At 42.5% G+C, this 20,795-nt stretch overlaps 1 protein-coding gene across 22 annotated transcripts in view; it reads right to left on the reverse strand.

Moving 5' to 3' along the window:
- The window catches only part of Sox6 (SRY-box transcription factor 6), a 610,295-nt gene that overhangs the window by 358,107 nt on the left and 231,393 nt on the right, over positions 1-20,795 (reverse strand). The window contains exon 1 of one of the 22 annotated variants that reach the window (XM_045144826.1): positions 19,891-19,987. The exons of the other annotated variants lie outside the window; for them this stretch is intronic. The gene's annotated coding sequence lies outside the window, so the exon portion shown is untranslated. Of the gene's footprint in view, positions 1-19,890; positions 19,988-20,795 lie in introns of those variants that run through there. 22 annotated transcript variants of the gene reach the window in all.

The raw sequence follows: 20,795 nt of genomic DNA on the forward strand, positions 1-20,795 counted from the left end.
AGGGCGTAGTGGTGCACACTTTTAATCCCAGCACTCAAGAGGCAGAGGTAGGAGGATTGCTATGAGTTCAAGGCCACCCTGAGACTACATAGTGAATTCCAGGTCAGCTTGGACTAGAGTGAAACTCTACCTCAAAAGAAAAAAAAAAAAGTTATCAATCAAAATGCATTTAATGCACCCAGTCTAGAAAGTCTCACAGCTACTCAGTACCCTGCAGGGCACTGGTTGTCTAACTGCATGATTGTGTCCGAGTGGAGGTGCAGCTTGTTGCTATGCCAGCCACATCAAACATTATTGCACCACACATCACTATCCTCAGAACTGAGAAACCTTTAAAGTTTAAAGCATGGTTTCTACTGAGTCTATCACCTTTACACCCCGATAAACTCACAGAATCATGAGTTGACCCATTTTAAGTCAGGACTATCTGTAGTCTACACATGATTTGAGATGACATTAATAATCAGGTTCTGGAGAGCTGTGCTGTGAGCACCAAGAAGAAAGAGGCATGACAGAAGTCCAACTGAGTAAGTTCCTGAAGGGGTGTGCAAGTGTGTCTAGTGGAAAGTAAATGTCCCATGGTGTGCAAAAGTATTCCAAGAACTTCAAAGTCATCAATAAAGAGTGCATAGGGGAGTTCGCAGGAAAAATACCTGGTAGAATAGGTGGATAACAATGGAAAGGTTTGAATGCTATTCAAAGCAGGTTAGATTTATCTTTTGGGAAACCACACTTTGTGGAAGAAATTTATCCAAGGGAGCAGTATAGTATAAATTCCTCTTAAGTTAAAAAAAAAAATCCCTTAGCGGCCTTAATAAAGATTACTCATCCAAGGTGGCAGGTATGTCTTCGCTCCTATCATCTCTGACTATGTGTGTTTGGCTGCCCTTTCCTTATCTGGTCCTTGATGCTGTATTGGAAATGTGGTGCTGACCAGTTACTCTGTATTTCAACATTCTTCAGGTCTATGTTTTCAGACTCTATAAGTGCCACTGATAAATGCTATTGAATGAAGGCAGAGTAATGGACGGATCTGATAGAGAGGAGAGACCCTGCACTAATAGCAACATTATGGTGAGTGGATTTGAGTGCATACTATGCGCAAAGCTTATCATTTATGCTATACAGCATGCCATCCCTTCTACAAGGAACCTACTAAGTCATCCCAATTTTCAGACTAATGATCCATTTCTATAATCTCAGCACTCAAGAGGCTGAGAAAGGAGAAGTCTAAGTTCAAGGCCTGCTTGAGTTAGACAGTAACACTCTGTCTTAAGCAACAATATAAAATTAACCCCATTTTCAGATGATCTAAGTACAGCTCAGAAGTGGTTATTTGTCTTCATCTAGATTCTGAATCTGATGTCATACTTTTAACTGGTTGCAGTATATTTCATATAATACCACTTACCAAATGTAACTATGTGCCCAAACCTATCAGCTGCTTTACACAGGCAACTATTATCATAATCATTTTACAGAAGAGAAAATTGACGTGTTGGGAGATTAAGTAATTTCCTGAGGACACACAGCTAGTAACACACAGCCTAGGTATTTAGCTCTGCTCAGTTTGGCTAGAGCTAACCACTACTTTTGGGCATCTGCATTCTCACTTCTACTCCTCCCTCCCATCTCTCTGCTTCATGAGCCACTATCAAAGCTCAGCTAATACCTTAACTGTCCCAGAAGCCTTTCAGGAAAATATCAACCCATCATGACCTTCCTACTGCAATTATTTATGTCATGCTCATTTGACTAGATCAAGATATATTGTTGTTTGTTTCCTCCTCTATGTTCTGTGTCTCAAAACAACCAACGTGGGGATGTATCACACAGCAGCTTCCTCAGATAACCTCTACCATCCAAATGGTGAAGGTAAATGTCCCCCATAGCCTTGTGGGCTTGAGGTTAAACCTCATGACTAGTCCCCAGATGATGAAGCCTGTGGCAGGTAGAGCTCTGGGAGCGGAGGTGTGTCCCTGGGCAGGCTTTGGAGTTAGTAGTCTACCCTGCATGCTGGTGCTGGCTGCCTCACACTGCACTTTCCCTCTGCTGCTGCGGTGGTGTGGCACCAAGCTGTTTGCTCTGCCAAGCTTTCTCCACCATAATAAAACTTTTCCTGGAAACAGTAAGCTAAAAATATAATTCTTTCTTCCCTAAGATGCTTCTGGTCAGGTGTTTTGTCCCAGAAATAAGAAGTTGACAGCCACACAGATATATCATACTTTACACTCAGCTTCTAGAAGACAAGAATTGTTTTGTAATAGTTGATATCCCCCAAGATATCACAAAGACTCCTAGGTCTATCACAGTGTTTTAAAAATAAAGAATTGGGCTGTATAGAGGGCTTAGCAGTTAAGGCACTTACCTGCAAAACCTAAGGACCTAGTTTCAATTCCCCAGTACCCATGTGAGCCAGACGCACAAGACAGTGCATGCATCTGGAGTTCCTTTGCAGTAGCTAAAAGCCCTTCATGCTCACTTGTGCTCTCTCTCTCTTTCTCTCTCTCTCTCTTCTTCTCTCTCCAACCCCCTTTCTCTCTCTGAAATAAATATATTAAATAAATCTTTTAGAAAGAATATATATATATATAAAGAATTCAGCCAGGCATGGTGGCACACTCCTTTAGTCCCAGCATTCAGGAGGCAGAGGTAGGAGGATCACTGTGAATTCAACAACAGCCTGGAGTTCCAGGTAAGCCTGGGCTACAGTGAGACCCTACCTCAAAAGTACAAAAAAAACATTGTTTGACTTTTTATACTTTAATAGTAGGATGTTTTGAGAATAATAATAATAGCTAACACTGTATATTAATGAACACATGCAGGTATACCTATACATATATATATGAAGTCAGTCTTCACAAAGCACAATGATAAAAAGTTCTCCTGTTATCTACTTCACAAAGGAAATGAAAAGCCAAAAAGGCTAAGTGACTTGTCCACATTCACACACTTAACAAGCCCATACAGTCTCACTCAGTAGTCAGCATTTGTTTAACTGCTTTTTGCTGTTACCAACATGTAATAAGTACTGTTCTAAGATTAAACAACTTATACCTTAGAAGAGTATAATTTAAATATGTTTTGCTTCTTTTGTAAATCCTATTTGGAGAAGAAACTAAGAGTTTGTCTACATACAGTAGAAAGTCTGAGCCAGAAATACAAAACTACTAGGAAGCAAGTGTGCCAAGTATGTCATTTTTGTACAACTTTCTGTGAATTAAAAAACATCCATGTCAACCTTCTCTCATTAATACACCAAATTATACAGCACAGCGCGGGAGAGCAGCCATTGTTAGCTGAGACACTGCCACCCTACACCAGAGTCATGTAATCCTGAACGAGCCAACGCAGCCTCCTCCAAACTGACACATGACAGCTGTTGGGGTGTCAGGAAAGTGGCCCAATGAAGACACTAGCAGAAAATTGGGAAACGGTGCTGATCTATAAATCTTCTAGACTTGACTAGGCTGTTGCAAAGGTCAGGGAGAAGACAGAAGGTACATTACTACTTTGTAAAAGCAGTAAGAAATCCCTAATAGCTAGATATGATGGAAAACAAATGTGATAGATTTTAGCTAAATTCTTAATTTACAATTCTTTCTTAGGGCCTTATCCTTGAATTATCTCTTTCACCTCCCACAGTGATGTGGTGTGGTGAGTAGTAGTATAGTGTCTGTAAAAAATCCTCTTTGGGGGCTGGAGAGATGGCTTAGTGGTTAAGCGCTTGCCTATCAAGCCTAAGGACCCCGGTTCAAGGCTCGATTCTCCAGGACCCACGTTAGCCAGAGGCATAAGGTGCGCACACGTCTGGAGTTCCTTTGCAGGGGCTAGAGGCCCTGGCATGCTCATTCTCTATCTATCTGCCTCTTTCTCTCTCTGTCTGTCACTCTCAAATAAAAATAAATAAAAATATAAAGATATATTTTTTAAAAAATCCTCTTTGGAGTGGATAGATGGCTCAGTATTTGGAGGTGCTTGCTTGCAACATCAGCCTCTATACATGAGGTCCAGAGACACTGCTTCCCTCTGGCACCTAGCTAAGAAGTAGAAAGCAGGAGTAAAATCCCTGTACCTTTTATCATGTGGCTCCTCTTATGTTACATACAGGAAAAGCAATGGTAACTACTAAACAGACTGAAACCAAAGCATTAGGACAGGACTCACCTGCCTCTGCTCTTAAAATCAAAGTCCACTTTGAAGGTATAATAACAAGTAATGAACAAAATCCTCCTGGCCTTCCCACCACACCCTAGTGTCACTCCCCACTCCCACGGCCTGACTGAACAATCACTAGGATACTGAAGATGCAGCAGTTTCCCCATAGAAAACAGCATGGCAACTTTCTGGAAGAAAGTAAAATATAGCAAGATTATATGGAAGCATTGCTTGATACGCTATACGTGTGGTTGACAGAAAAGGGAACTGGAGTCTGAAAATGGAAGAAACATTTTAATAGCAAGCAAATCTACCAAGAATTTGTTATGGCTGTGGAATTCTATACCACAAAGCAAAGGAAATGACAATTCTTTCAGGTGCAGAGACCAGAATGCACATTGACTCTTTCTCAGAGCATGAAACATTGTCAGTAATCATATGCAAGGAGTGACACATCAGATATCTCACTGAAGTAGCCAAAGAGGTAGTGGTCCCTCTGGATGGCCCTGGGTACATCTCTGGTCTGGCATGTGTACACATGGTTCCAGATAAGGAAAGTGTTACCTTACCCCTCTTTGATAGTCACTTACTTATTCACTTATAGGTATGGGTTGTATGCATATGACCTGGTCATAGGTTCTAAGGATAAGGCAGTGAATAGAATAAAGTACCCCTTTAATAAGCTTTCCAAACTGAGCCACCTCCCAGATTTCCTCTCAGACTAAGATTCTATTGTTCCACTATTTTTTTTTAAATATTTATTTATTTATTTGAGAGAGACAGACACAGAGAGAAAGACAGATAGAGGGAGAGATAGAGAATGGGCGCGCCAGGGCTTCCAGCCTCTGCAAACGAACTCCAGACACGTGTGCCCCCTTGTGCATCTGGCTAACGTGGGACCTGGGGAACCGAGCCTCGAACCGGGGTCCGTAGGCTTCACAGGCAAGCGCTTAACCGCTAAGCCATCTCTCCAGCCCTATTGTTCCACTATTAACAAAAAGACTTAATCTGCAAATGTCCCCAGGAGATGCTCTGAGCACCTGTGGGAAAGGAGGCCTCGACCCAGCATCAAGCATGCCTACTGCTCAAAAAAGTCCTCGGTGCTTGGAGATACACTCGGTTATTGATATAGAAACAGACTTGGGTGGTTAAATAAATGACCTATGGGTAAACAGATGGTGAGTGTACAGCTAAGGTCTGTAGCCTGACCTAGTACTATTTTACAAGCACCTTGTAAGTTTGATATAGTAGGTTAAGACCTTGTTTTAAGGACTTCAGTTACTAAGTCATTCTCTGTCACGAGGCTCTGTACCATTGCTTACCTCTGTATTTACTAGAACCACATTTAACATTTCTCTCTCTGTCTCTCTCTGTCTCTCTCTCTCTCTCTCTAACTGGGATAGAGGTATCAGGCTTTAAGAAATTGGGAAATAAAATTATAAGACCACCGGAGGCAGACACAGGAGGATCAAGCGTTCAAGGCTAGTCTTAGTTACATAGTGAGTTTGGGGCCAGCCTGAGCTACATGTGACCCTGTCGCAAATAAATAAATTAAATTAAATAATTTTTCAAGCCATCTAGCTCCACCCTGTCACTTTTCAAATGAGGTCTGAACAGAGAAATGTGGAAATTTGCCCAAAGTCACACAGCTAACTCGCGGCAGACCCAGCACTCCAACGCAAGTGTCAGCGCGCTTTGACCAGCGCGGCACAACGTCTTTCCTAGTGCTTGAGGTGCTTGAGGACAAGAAGTGTCTGCTACAGGTTTTTTATGTAGTTACTAAAACTCTGGAAGAATATTACATTACTCAACAAATTAGCTAAAAGAAAATTTTACTTTCCAAATCTCACTTTTTGTCTTCCCCTAAAGTTCTCTATTCAATTAGCCTAGAGAATTTTTAAGAGCTCTTAAACCAAGACATTGACCTAACAGACTCCAGCAGAAATTTGCTGCACTTAATTCTTAATAAGAATAGCCTTATCGAATACTCTATATTCCTGGGCAGTGTCAGGACCTACAGGAGAAGGCCCTCCCAAGTAAGCTTTGCAATAAATAATGGAGTGACACCAAAAACTTGCATTTTCAGAGACAGACACTACCTCCTACCCTAGCTAAAGGGAAATTTGGTTGAGTTTAAAAAGCCATCTTTTTCTGTGTCTTCCTGCCTCCCTGTCACAGACTGCGTGGGAGCGCTAACCTGAGGGCAACTCGACGCGAGCTCCGTGGCTGCTGCGCAGTTTGATGTGGAACAAACACGCTCGTCCTCCCTGAGCTCATCTTATGAACGATATGGCAATCAGGCAGAATACATCAACTTGAAAACTATAAAACACCACACATATATGAGGTAGAACACTTAACGATTCAGAATTACTATAAGTCTCAGAGAAAGAAAGCTACCTGCAGAGCCAGCTGGAGAAGGGAGAGGCAGTGCACGCAGCAGGGCACAGCACTATGGCGCCGCCCGCGCCAGGGAGGAGTCCCTCCTCTGAAATTTTCAAACGTTACAGAAGTTCCCTACACCTCAGATTCCCACTTGCAGTAGGATGAGGATGGCACCACTACAAGCTGCTAGCAAGAATGTGTAACAAATGCAGGTAAATACCTCTTGTATTGTCTAAAATGGTAGCTGACACTATGGTAAAGACATTTTCTCTCCTAGAGAGCTTAAAGTCTCAGGGTTTTATCTAGCATTCTCACCCTGGAACAGCAGAAACATCTGGAATGTAAATCACTAACAACAAAAACAGTACTCCTGGTCAACACAGTGCACCACAAAGCTGAATGCTAATTAACCCTCATACTAACAACTGGGCCAACATTTAGGAATCGGCTCTTGGATGGGTATTTTCAGTCACTCAGCCAAAGCCATTGCTCTGCGGCTTTCTCTAGGTCTGTGGACTGCCAAGTGTGGCCTACATCTTCTCTGAAAACGTCTCCACTGCGAGGAAGAGGCTTGTCTCAGCAGTGCATCCTGCTGTCTGCTGCGTGCTGGTGTCCTGCTGATGACACGCAGGGCTTTCGATGCCTGGATTTTGTCCTTTGTTTCCAATAAGTGCAAGATGCCCTTGGACTAATAAATTCAGACTTTTCTAACACAATGCCCCTTCCCTCCATGACAGCAGGATCAGGGGATATTTCTGGTTGCAGACATATGTGGTGCAGACGTGAGATCACGGCTCTGAGCTTAACAGGAGAACATAACAATCTACTCATTGTTTACACTTTAACCCAAGGGCAGCTGGAAACCACCACCAACCATATGCAGAGCTGAACAAGTGGTCATGACTTTATTAAACTGAACATTAACGGGTAAGATTTGGGAATGATACAGAGTGGGCAGGAGTCTCTTACTGTGAGCCCTAGGCACAGGGCCCAGACTATTGTTGCAAATGCCCTTTGGGATTAGATGATTCTTCCTGCCAGGTTTTCATTTGCCATCTTCCCTAGTTCCCAGTTCTCCCATCCACTGTTTAATCAGCTGCTAGGGACTGGTTAAAGAGGACTCTATTCTTCTTACCTCCTGACATCCTGAAAAGGAAACCAATTACAAAATTATCTATATGCAATTATATTTTTTCCATAAGGAACAAATTCAAGTGGAGAAAGAGAAAAAGAAAGGATTTCTTACTTAATTCTTCCAAATCTGTGACAGCTACCAGTAATATTATCTTCACCTTACAGATGAGAAACAAATATTGAGAAGGGACACTGCAAGTAAATTACAAGACAAACATTTAGACCGAGGTCTGAGTCAGCTCGCTTCACTACCAGTGGCTGCTGCAGAGATCAAACTGCTCCACGAGCTATGGCTCATCACAATTCCTCCTTCCTACACTGACGAGAGTGAAAGTGCACAGGGAGACTGTGACAGCCAGAACAAGCCCCATCTAATACTGAGGATGTCTTAAATGCACTAGCTTTTGTTTTATTATTGCAATTTTGGTGTTGGTTGTGTTTGTAGTTCTGAAGACTGACCACAGGGCCTTTCACATGGTAGGCAAGTGCTTGAACTCTGAACTACATCTTCCAGCCTTAGTTCTTACATTTCTTTTTCACACCTAACACAGTGTCAAGATAGAAATCTGCAAAAAAAATCACTGGACAAGTATGAGAGAATAGAACCATCTAAACACCCACAATCCTTTCTCTGTTGTTTGTATGCACAGTTCAGCCATCAGGTGTTCACTACAGTAACAAGTTTGTCCACAGTGAAGTCTGTGCAAATGCAACAGAAGAAAAGAGAATGCCATCCCACTCCTCAGAGCAACTCTGAGGTAGCGTGGGTCCTGCTGGCATTCATTTCATTCTGGGTGTTCTGATTTTGTTATTTGCTTCATCTTGTTTCTGAAGCAAATAGACCTTTAGTTCTCCATAGGGCCCAAGATAAACACTAGGAAAACAGGAGCAAAGAGAGGACAAAGTTCTAAATGTAGTCTTCTTCACACCTGATTCATAATGGCCTGGGAGAGAAAGAGTGTGTGTGTTTCTTCTGAGATACTGAATGGTGTCACTGGTATCCCAAGTCATTCACAAAGTCTTAACATGGAATGCAGCCATATCTTCTCCCCTGAGGCTTACAGGAAAGAACCTGCTCTCAAGCCACAGACTGTCATGTGTATCCACAGTAGGAGCCGAAAGGAAGACAGAAAATAGCTCTGTGAAGTGAGATTTATCTAAGAGAACTCCTTCAGCAATTCCAACTCTCCTTGCAATGCAGCTTTTCATGTCACCTTCAGCTGAGAAGCATATCAAACTGAAAAGAACCGCCAGTCTAGGAGCTCATAGCCACAGAAGTATGAGAAAGGTCACAGTGGCCCAGTCTTCCGGGGGACCATACACTGGTACCCTAGAGAAACTCTTATCTAGCGTACCCATTCAAGTAACACGATATGAAGCTGTTATCCAGCATACCCACCCAGGTAATAACTATATGCCCAAACACAAAGTGTACAAGCTTTATAAAAATTCCTTTCCTACAAAGTAATAAATCTTAAACAGTATTGTTTTACCAGTCGGCCACAGAGTAATTCTTCAACTGACCTGCATTTCAGTATGTTTGACAAATGACAATAGGCAACACAGACACAGTATAATGAGCCCTAAAACTAGACAATTGCCATGAACTATACCTCTGGTCAACTGTTCCTCAATATCTAAATTTATGATAAGTTTAGGTGAAAGTCACAAGATGTCTTTTCTATCACTGGGTATCTAATGAACCCTAATCAAATGAATCCCAACTCACATAAAATAAAAAGATTAAGTTGAAATGAACCAAAGACCTAAACTTAAAAGCTAAAACTAAAATACCCTTGGAAAAAAAGTAGCAGGAGAAAGAGATTTTATGACATTTGGTTTGCAATGACTTCTTGGATATGACACAAAAGCACAAACATAAACTTTATCAGGTTAAAAACTTTTATATACCAAAGGACATTATCAACATAGTGAAGACAGCTCACAGAATAGGGAAAACTGAGAATCAGATAACTGAGGGATTAATATCTCAAATATGTAATTAACAACAAATTCAACAATGGGGAAAGGATTTGAATGGGTATTTCTCCAAAGGTGGTACACAAATGGCACTAAATATAAAAACACACAAGACAAGAGTAATTGCCACTAGGCAGATACAAATCAAGAGCGTGAAATATCATGTTACAGTCATCTTGGTGGCTGTTAGAAACTGTACAATCACACTTTTCTCCTAACAAGCAACCCCTGGACCTCAGCTAAGCTCAGCTGAAGAGCCAGGTTCCCTGTAGTCCTGCTCCAATCATCCTGTTTTAAGTTACTTCCTTGAACTTCGCCCTTCCCTACTTCATTTCTTGTCTATAGCACCTAAACTTCTACCACAATACATAATTTTTTTTCATAACATGCTTATTGTTTGCTGTCTCTCACTTTCTAATGCAACCGCAACCAGTTTTGTTAACTACTAGGTTTTCAGTTCAAGCCCAGGGCTGCCTGGCACATGGTAGATGCCCAGAAGACATGTGGTAATGATGAACTGACACTTTTTTCCTGGAGACAGAAAAAGAGTTTAAAAGTTTTGTAAACAAATCATTCTCAATATCCCTTCATTATTTTTTTCACCAGCAAATATCATCCTTTACTTATCATCAAACCAAAATACTTTACCTTAATTAAAAAGTGTCCCACTTTCTTGAACACTTCAGGGTTATGAGTTCTCCATTGCTTCCATGTCTTAATATTCACAGTGTATGTACCAGTCACTCACTTAACATTCACAGTATATGTACCAGTCATTCATTTGACATCCACAGTATATGTATCCGTCATCACTTACTGTCTCTCCTACATCACCTTCAACTGTGTGCTCTGTGATACTGAGCACTGTATTTCCCAGGCTGCCCTGCCAGCTTCCTTCCTGATAATATCTGCCAGTGAGAGCCACGAATGGGAAGGGAGAACAGGCTCCCGGTTTCTAGCTGCTGTCATCATCCCTGCAGCAGCAAAAGCATGGCTGTGCCATTTTACATTCCCACGAGTACTGGCTTCTCTCAGCAGCCCCAGTACCAGCTGCCTAAGCCCCTCGGAGGTGCCAGCACCAGCTGGCCAGATCCTCTCAGCAATTAGAGTGCAAGCCATGCTATGCTCTCCCCAGAGGTCTGAGCACAAGTCACACAGCATACCCTCCCACAGAAACCCCGGCCGAGCACAGCCTCCTCCAAGCTCCCAGGTCTAAGGCACATAGTTTCTTCCATTTTATTTCACTAACCCTATAGCTGGTAGCTGCTCCATACAGTTAATATTTGGACTACTTAAGCTTCCCTTTTGCATTTTTATTAATTAATTAATTAATTTAGGCAGTTTTTCAATGTCCATGTAACAAGTTTCCTTAATTAGATACCATTTATTTGATTTGCTTTAGGTTTGGATTCTGATATTACCACATTCAGTATAACACTTCAGAGAGACCAAAAGACTGACAGAAGACTAAACCTATATTTTATTACTTAGAACTTAATATTTTTAATAACTAATTAATAATATTAATTATAGAACTTCAAGTTTTTGTATATCATTTTAATCAAAAGATGAAAAAACAGGTTCAGAATTGCGGTCCACCTATTTTCTGCATCCATGAATTCTACAAGCCATAAATCAAAAATTTAACACAGGAGTATAGAGATGGTTCAACAGTTAAGAGCACTTCCTGCACAAACATGAGGGTCTTGGGCCTTGAGACCTCAAGAGTTTGAATCTCCAGAACCCACATAAAGAACTGGCCATGGCCACACACACCTGTAACCCAGTCCTGCTGGGGAGCAAAGACATAGGAACTGCCAGAGCTCATTTAAAAACTAAGCTTCCATTGTAGTTCATTAGCCTCAGGGTCAGTAAGAGACTTGGCCTCAAACAAGAATCGGTAGAAGAGTGATGGAGTTAGACACATTGCCACTATGGCAAGTAGACCCTGTTGTCACAGGGACACATACATTTTCACACACCACACACGCATATATACGCACACACGTGGGAAAAGAAAGAAAACACTATAGCTCGACTCACAATGCACACATCTGTCTAAGCACAGACTTCCTGGTCAGTGTTCCCCTAAACAACACAGCACAAGTATTTACACAGCATGTCCATTGTACTAGATAGTAGAAGTAATTAAGGATGATATAAAATACACAGGAGGATGTGCACAGGCTCCATGCAAATACTACACTATTTATATAATAAATCCACAGCTGGTGTCTGCAGGGGTCCTGAAATCAAACCCATGACAACTGTACTGTGTTCAGGCCCTTAGACTCCCATAGAGTTGTAGCTTTTTATCTCCATCCCCTCCTTCCTGACGCCTACTCCACATGGTCATTAGAGTATCCAACATAAGACCCGTTCCTTTCTAAACCTGCTTTAGGGCAATCCCATACTCTGCTTCCCAGGCCAGAACCTTACAGCAGTCCTTGACTCTTCCTCTCATCCCCAAAATCAATCTGACAAAAAAGCCCTATGAGTTCTTCACCCAGCATATCTTTAGGATCTAGCCACTGTTCTCCATTTCCATTTGTGCAACAAGTCACTGTGAGCGCCCCCCCCTGTGCTCTCACATCCCCTTACATTCTTCTCACTCTCACACTTTAGTTTTAGCCAAAACCATCATGATCCTTGCTATTGAGACAGGGCTGCAGGGTCCCACTCTAACCCCGACTGATTTGGTATTCACTATGTAGCCAAGGATAGCCTCAGACACATGACAATCCTCCTACCTCAGCATCCTAAGAGCTGAGATTATAGGCATGAGTCACCACACCTGGCTTAACATGATCCTTTTAGAACATAAATCAGATCATAGCACTCCTTTGCTAAGTCCCTATGGCTCCCCATCTAAGTAAAGGATAAAGCCAAGCTCTGCACAATGAGAGGGCAATGGAAAGGGAGAAGAAAGAAAATAATGTGTGTCTTCACTCATATGCAGAATCTAGATTTAGCAACATATGTATACATGTGTGTGCATATAAAATGTATATTCCACTAAACAGACATGGGACTGTTTGGACAGAAGAAGGGGGTCAGTAGGAAGGGGGAGGAAAAATAAGAGAGGCCAGTAGGGGTGAATATGGATGAGGTACAATGATATACCTATATAAATATATAATAATGAAATACAACATTTTGCACAGTAATTTTTAAATATTTTTTTTTTTACTTATTTATGTGACAGAAAGAGAATGGGCCTCTAGCCACTGCAAATGAACTCCAGATGCATGTACCACTATGTGCATCTGGCTTATGTGGTTTCTAGGGAATTGAACCTGGGCCCTTAGGTTTTGCAGGCAAGTACCTTAACCACTAAGCCATCTCTCTAACTCCTCTTTTTTTAATTTAAAAATTAAGTAAGGGGCTAGAGAGATGGCTTAGCAGTTAAGTGCTTGCCTCTGAAGCCTAAGGACCCTGGTTCAAGGCTCGATTCCCCAGGACCCACATTAGCCAGATGCACAAGGGGTGCACGTGTCTGGAGTTTGTTTGCAATGGCTGGAAGCCCTGGCGTGCCCATTCTCTTTCTCTCTTTCTCTCTCAATCTCTCTCCCTCCTTCTCTATGTCTTTCACTCTCAAATAAATAAATAAAAATAAAATTTTTTAAAAAATTAAATAAACCGGGCATGGTGGCACACACCTTTAATCCTAGCACTCAGGAGGAAGAGTTAGGAGGATCACTGGGAGTTCGAGGCCACCCTGAGACTCCATAGTGAATTCCAGGTCAGCTTGGGCTAGAGCGAGACCCTATCTCTAAAAAGAAAAGAAAAAAAAAGAAATTAAATTAAAATCCTTCACATTGGTCAGGAAGTTTCTGCTTAATGTGGTCTCTGTTTTACCAACTTCATCTGCTAATATTTCCCTTGCACTGACTTAACTCCAGCTACTCTGCCTGGCTTCTGAAGCATTCCAGGCACATTTCTACCTGACAGTCTTTGCCCTGGCCAGTTCCCTCTGCCTAGAATACTGTCCTCCCAGACATCCACAAGGTTCCCTTTCTCTGTTACTTCAATTCTTGAAGGAAAAAAAAAAAAAAAAATCCTACTTCAAGTCTTAAAGAAAAAAAAAAAAAAAAAAACTCCATCTACTTGAAACCTTCCCTAGTCACCTTATCAAAAATTATACCTACCTTCACTCTGCACATTCGTTGTCTCCCTTCCTTGTTCTATTTTCTCCAAAGAATTATCTTCTAACTTGCATATATTACTTTGTTTGCTGAGGTTTCTTTTCTATTTATTGCCTGTTGCTCTCTGCTGGAAATGGAAGCTCCCTGGGAGCTAGGATTTCTGTTTTGTTCACTGATATGTTTTCAATGCCAAGATGGTGCCTGACACCTCGTATGCATATCAGTAAACACTTGTTGAGTGAAACTCCAAACTCCAAAGCAAAAACGAATGAGATACTGTGAGACATATGCTGCATATAAATCAATTACATATGATCATCATGAGTCTATGCTGATAACTAAAGTTGTATTACAACCTCCATTACTAATCAAAAGCTCACATTTTAACCCATCATATCATTTAGAGACATTCTCTAGTACACTGCTGAAGCACTCTGCTTGCTGTGGTCCTGGGCAAGTTACTTGGCCTCTGTGTCTCATGCTGTGCATCATAAAATCATAGTAATAAAGCCAAATTCAAAGAAATGGCATAAAAGACTAAGTTATGTAATACACCTAAAATACTTTAACACAGTGCCTTGCCCATAGATAATAATCAGTATTTGTAGTTATTATAAAGGACAATATTATTGAATGGCAGGTAAAACCCCTAAATTTAGTATTTCATGCTAACTTAATCAGTATATATTGCAAAATTACTAAAGATAAAAATTATCTTGAATCGGGCTGGAGAGATGGCTTAGCAGTTAAGCGCTTGCCTGTGAAGCCTAATGGCCCCGGTTCGAGGCTCGGTTCTCCAGATCCCACGTTAGCCAGATGCACAAGGGGGCGCACGCGTCTGGAGTTCGTTTGCAGAGGCTGGAAGCCCTGGCGCGCCCATTCTCTCTCTCCCTCTATCTGTCTTTCTCTCTATGTCTGTCGCTCTCAAATAAATAAATAAAAAATTAAAAAAAAAAACTTTAAAAAAATTATCTTGAATCAATAACCATTTGTTTGATTGATTATATTATTAACTGCAGTAAAAATTCTGGTTACAAAATCCAAGTTGCTTAAGATGACCAGAATACATAACACAGGACTTAAGAACTGTGAGTTTCTAGTCCTGCCCTCTCATCTTATTATTCCAGACGTAATCACAAACTATGCTAAAGCGTATTAAAGACTATGTAAAGATAAAAAGATGTGTGTTTTCTAGCAAAAAAGAACTAAAGAATGACACAGGAAGAAAGGCAAAAAGAATGGGGAAACAGAGTCAGATCACAGGCTCTAGAACCAAGCAAGCAGCAATCGAGGAGCCGGCATGGCAGAGAATGAAGACTCGGGCTGACAGCGAAGACTGAGCTCTGTTACCAAGAGGATTTCCCCAGAAAATTGCTGACAGCTAACCCCAACTGAGGGAGGGCAGCAACTCTGGAGTCAGCCAGTGGTGGGCTTTCATGGAGGGGAAATGCAGAGTTACCCTAAAGGGCAAAGGAAAAGCTGGCATCATTGGCAATCTCTGAATGCTGACAGGCAGAGCTGGTGTGGACTGTAGCTGCAGTATCACCTGCTGGGCACTGAGCTAGAACACTGGAATGGAAAGGTCCTTGGGAAAAGGAAAGCCTTTTAAGATTCTAATATATGGGTCTGGGGACATAGCTCAGTGGGTATGGCTCTTGCTATCTAAGTTTGAGGGTCTTCAGCACCCACATAAATGCCAGACAGGTGTGGTGGCCTGCCCAGTGCTCAAGAGGTGGAGATAGGGGGTTTTTAGGACAAGCTGGCTAGCCAGACTAACTGAAGTGGCAAGCTCTAGGTTTAAGTGAGAGACCCTGTCTCCATAGTAAAATAGAAAGTGATCAAGGAAGACACCAATGCCAACCTCTGGATGTCACATGCACACACCTATATGCACGCACACGCACTCAGAAAAGAGGACAGGAAGATGGTCAAACATGTGAAATGCTTTCACTTTGTGAACTGCTACTTTGTCAGTTTGAAGCCATTTCATTTTTTTTCTTGATAATATAAAAACTGACATTAGTTAATATGCACTATGTGTGAAATTTGCCATGCTCATATATATAACACAACTACGTTTTTAACTCTTCAAAAATATAGTTTCATAGTGTATGAATAATATTCATCAAGAGCAGAGGGAGGAGAAAATGGCACAATGTAGGAGGCCACTCAGCAGTGTGCTAGTGTGTACACAAAAAGAAACACAATTTTATTGCATATTAGCTATAGCCCAGACTGTTTGAGCTTTATGTCCCTAACATGTTTTTATTATTCAAAGATAGAATGGCAGCCACAAAGGACAATTCACAGCACTCAATTCCTAATTCTACAGAATATAAAGAAGTACATTCTAGGGTCTAGAGAAATGGCTTAGTGGTTAATGTGCTTGCCTGAAAAGCCAAAGGACCAAGGCTCAATTCCCCAGTACCCACATAAAGCTAGATGCACAAGAATGCACATACATCTGGAATTCATTTGCAGTGGCTGAAGACTCTGGTGTAGCCATTCTCTCCCTCTCTCTCTCTCTCTCTCTCTCTCTCTCTCTGTGTGTGTGTGTGTGTGTGTGTGTGTGTGTGTGTGTCTTTCCTTCTTTCTTCCTTTCTCTATATCAAATAAATAAAATATTTTTAAAAGAAATTCTAGACTCATGCAAAAAAAAAAAAAAAAGCTGCAGCCTGCCCTTCCTTTCACACTTTGGTCATGCTCTGTACTACTCTGTCATTACCAAATAAAGTAAGATTCCTCCTCTTACCTAGTCTGTAATCTATAAGCTTTACCCCACTAGCTCTAGAAATAGGAAATTTTATAAGTACATGATATGACATTACACCTGGGAATTTAATTGGCAGGTTTCTATAATTTCCAGAGGTACACAAGTTTTATTGCAAGAATCTGTGGTTCTATGTTTTACATGTGCTTAACCCTATAATTTTCTAATTGGAATATACACAACAAATATAGTAAATAAGTATATGAAATACACACGATATCCCAGGTACTGCTAAGTCACATCCCAGCTACTTATGAGTCACAATATGCTGGAAAGAAGGAAAGGAACAGGAAAGAGGGAGAAAGGGGAGGGAGGAAAAGATGAAAAATGAGCACAGAGGGCAAGGAGGGACAAAAGAGGATGGGAGAGATTACAAACAAGGAAGAAGGAGGGAAGGAGAGGAGGGAAGGAGAAGGAAGCAGGAGGGAAATAAGGGAAGACAAAGGAAAGGGAAGAAAGGGAAAGGAAGTAAAAGGAGAAGAGGGAAATGTGGGGAAGGAGAGTTGAGTGGGAAAGGAAAGAGAGAAGAGAACAGGAGAGGAGGGGAGATAGAAAAGCAGAAAAGTAGAGAAGGAAAAGCAAAGGAGGGAGGGAAGTTACTTGACTAATGCTACCACTAACACCTGGGAATGTTTCATAACTACTCAAAGCTATGAATAAGGAGCAGCATTTACCTCACTGCACATTCTCCAGCTTCTATGCCTAGACCAGCATTTGCCTCACTGCACGTCCTCCAGCTTCTAGGCCTGGACCAGCGTTTACCTCACTGCACGTCCTCCAGCTTCTATGCCTGGACCACCCTTTTATCTCACTGAACGTCCTCCGGCTTCTATGCCTGGACCACCATTTACCTCACTTCACGTCCTCCAGCTTCTATGCCTGGACCAGCATTTACCTCACTGCACGTCCTCCAGCTTCTACGCCTGGACCAGTGTTTACCTCACTGCATGTCCTCCAGCTACTACGCCTGGACCAGCATTTACCTCACTGCACATCCTCCAGCTTCTACGCCTGGACCAGTGTTTACCTCACTGCATGTCCTCCAGCTACTACGCCTGGACCAACACCTACCTCACTGCACATCCTCCAGCTTATACGCCTGGACCACCGTTTACCTCACTGCACGTCCTCCAGCTTCTATGCCTGGACCAGCACTTACCTCACTGCACATACTCCAGCTTCTATGCCTGGACCAGCGTTTACCTCACTGCACATCCTCCAGCTTCTACAACTGGACCAGCGTTTGCCTCACTGCATATCCTCCAGCTTCTCTGACTGGACCAGCACACATGATATAAAGTCAACTCTTTATTTTTCTTCTTCATCCAGAAATTCTAAAACTGAATATGCACATATCTAGGAACTAACTCATAAAACATTAAGAACATGAGAAGCCCTGTCAACTTGATCAGAGTCCTGTCACTGTGAGGAACACACATTGGCTCCTTAGACGTTCCCTGATGACATAGGAGCTCTCCTGTATTGCCACAAAGTCATAGGTCTGCAGCTTTCTTCCTAAAACTTTCTTTCTTCATGATGTTTATGTAAACTATGACAATAGACCTCAAACTTAATTTAAGAATTAACTTTTATAGCAACATAAGTGTTATTTCAAATATTGCATGGGGGATATACTTTTATAATAGGAAAATTATAATTCAATAATAATATCTGTATCATTTCCCCTACATATTACATTGATGTATCATTTCCCAGCCTCTACTTAAACCTGTGTCACACTATGATTCAAAAGCCTTAAATCAAAATTTTAAAAATAAAATGGTAAGGGTTTTTTTTTGTAAAAACAACAGAAAAAATGAATGTGACAGAAAAATTACTAAACCATACTTGTCCCCTGCAAAACAAGAGACAGCAAGTAAAATTATGTTTGATAGTCAAATAATTTAAAAGGATGACCAGACTTATCTTTTTATTTTTATTTCCCTCCCCCCACTCTCTTTACTCCTATAATTATTGGTGTTTTCCTATTTTGTATTATTGCTTTTAGAAAAGGAGACAATCACATTGAACAGCCACAGGGTCCAGTGAGGCAGGTCAGTGGTGCCAGTACCCAAGAAATGGAAGAAAATAGTACAGCCAAACCCCATGCATCAGTGAGCTGTGAAACTTTTAAAAAAATATTGTTGTCAGGTTTATATGAGGAAAAGGTATGATTTTATTAATTTTCATGAAAGAGAAACATAAATTTATATGAAAAGAAGCCTATTATTAACCAACACTCCTCAAAACCTTTTTCAAACTTTACTAGCCTATACCAATTACTATTCTAAATGTCCACTCATGCAGAAGTTATCCAACAGGGCAATGTCACCTTTTCATCATCATAGTTCATCTCATGAAAGAAAGGAGATTATGAATATGGGAAGAGGTCTGAAGGAAGAAGGGAAGAGGAAATGAGAAGGTATTTGTCATGAATGTAGAAGGCAAAACTGTTTAGACAAGGACAATAGGAGGTGTGGGAGGGGAGAGATGGGGAGATTATAGAGATTAATACCAAAGTATAATGGCATATATGTATGAAAATTAAACAGTGAAACCTATTTCTTTATATGCTAACCAAAATGACTTTTACTTAAAAACAAAATGTATCTTTATTATTTGGAGAGTAGGGCCTTTGCAAAGCAGAAGCAGATGTAAGGCCTATGGAGCCAATAACTGGCTCAAGCTCAAGAAAACGGTTCCTAATTAGTACAAGCATTAGAATTAGAAGCCAGCCCCTCCAGCTCCAGAACACATTAGATTTGAGACTAGAAACCAGATCTCCAAGCTTCAAAGAACTGAGCATTACACAAAAAAAAAAAAAAAATAGAGGAAAAAATGGCCCGCTGAAAATCTGTCCTTGTTTATTTCCAGTGCCAAATGTTACCTGAGCCCAGTCACAGAGACCTCTGAAGCACTAACAGGATTTGTTCAGTGTAGGTCATCCTAACAAATGTGCTGTTCTGACACACCTAAGGTGATGTTTGTTTCCTCCTAGATCTACACCTTGTGAATGATGGGACTTAAGATCAATGAACTAGCATCCCAAAACTGCCAAGAGAAGATAGTAGAGGTGAAAGTCAAAATAGGGAGAAAAATGGCAGCCTGAAATATACTGACTGTCAAGGAAAGGTATCCCAGAGCTAGAACATTGTTGCACTTAATGCGCAAAATACAACCACGCACTGAGTAGATCATTAGCTAGACTCCAGGTGAAATCTTCCTGGCCCCTCTACAGGCCAGCTTTTAATGGCTGAAACATCCTGAAAGAGAGGAATGCTGGAAAGATGGGAGGAGGCACAGCACTCTTCTTACCCAGGAGAGTTTCACAGGCTCTTTGTGAGGTCCTCCAGGCCATCCCTTCAAGCCATGAGCAGGTCCTGCAGAGCCAGCACAGATCACAGGTCTACAGGTCCTCCAGGCAAGCTGCTAATGAGAAAAGCCCACTGAACGCCCACCCCACCCCTGCACCCTCACTGCACTCCCACAGCACTCCACCCCACCCACTGCACCCCTACCCCATCTACCGCGCTGCTGCCCCGCCCCGCACCCCTACCCCATCTACCACGCTGCTGCCCCACCCCCACACCCCTACCCCATCTACCGCGCTGCTGCCCCACCCCCGCACCCCTACCCCATCTACCGCTCTGCTGCCCCACCCCCACACCCCTACCCCATCTACCGCTCTGCTGCCCCACCCCCACACCCCTACCCCATCTACCGCTCTGCTGCCTCACCCCCACACCCCTACCCCATCTACCGCGCTGCTGCCCCACCCCCACACCCCTACCCCATCTACCACGCTGCTGCCCCACCCCCACACCCCTACCCCATCTACCGCTCTGCTGCCCCACCCCCGCACCCCTAACCCATCTACCGCGCTGCTGCCCCACCCCCCCCACACCCCTACCCCATCTACCGCGCTGCTGCCCCACCCCCACACCCCTACCCCATCTACCGCGCTGCTGCCCCACCCCCCCCACACCCCTACCCCATCTACCACGCTGCTGCCCCACCCCCACACCCCTACCCCATCTACCGCGCTGCTGCCCCACCCCCACACCCCTACCCCATCTACCGCGCTGCTGCCCCACCCCCACACCCCTACCCCATCTACCGCTCTGCTGCCCCACCCCCGCACCCCTACCCCATCTACCGCTCTGCTGCCCCACCCCCCCCACACCCCTACCCCATCTACCGCGCTGCTGCCCCACCCCCAC

Source organism: Jaculus jaculus, chromosome 3 (genome assembly GCF_020740685.1).
Source record: "Jaculus jaculus isolate mJacJac1 chromosome 3, mJacJac1.mat.Y.cur, whole genome shotgun sequence".
Classification (NCBI taxonomy): Eukaryota; Metazoa; Chordata; class Mammalia; order Rodentia; family Dipodidae; genus Jaculus; species Jaculus jaculus.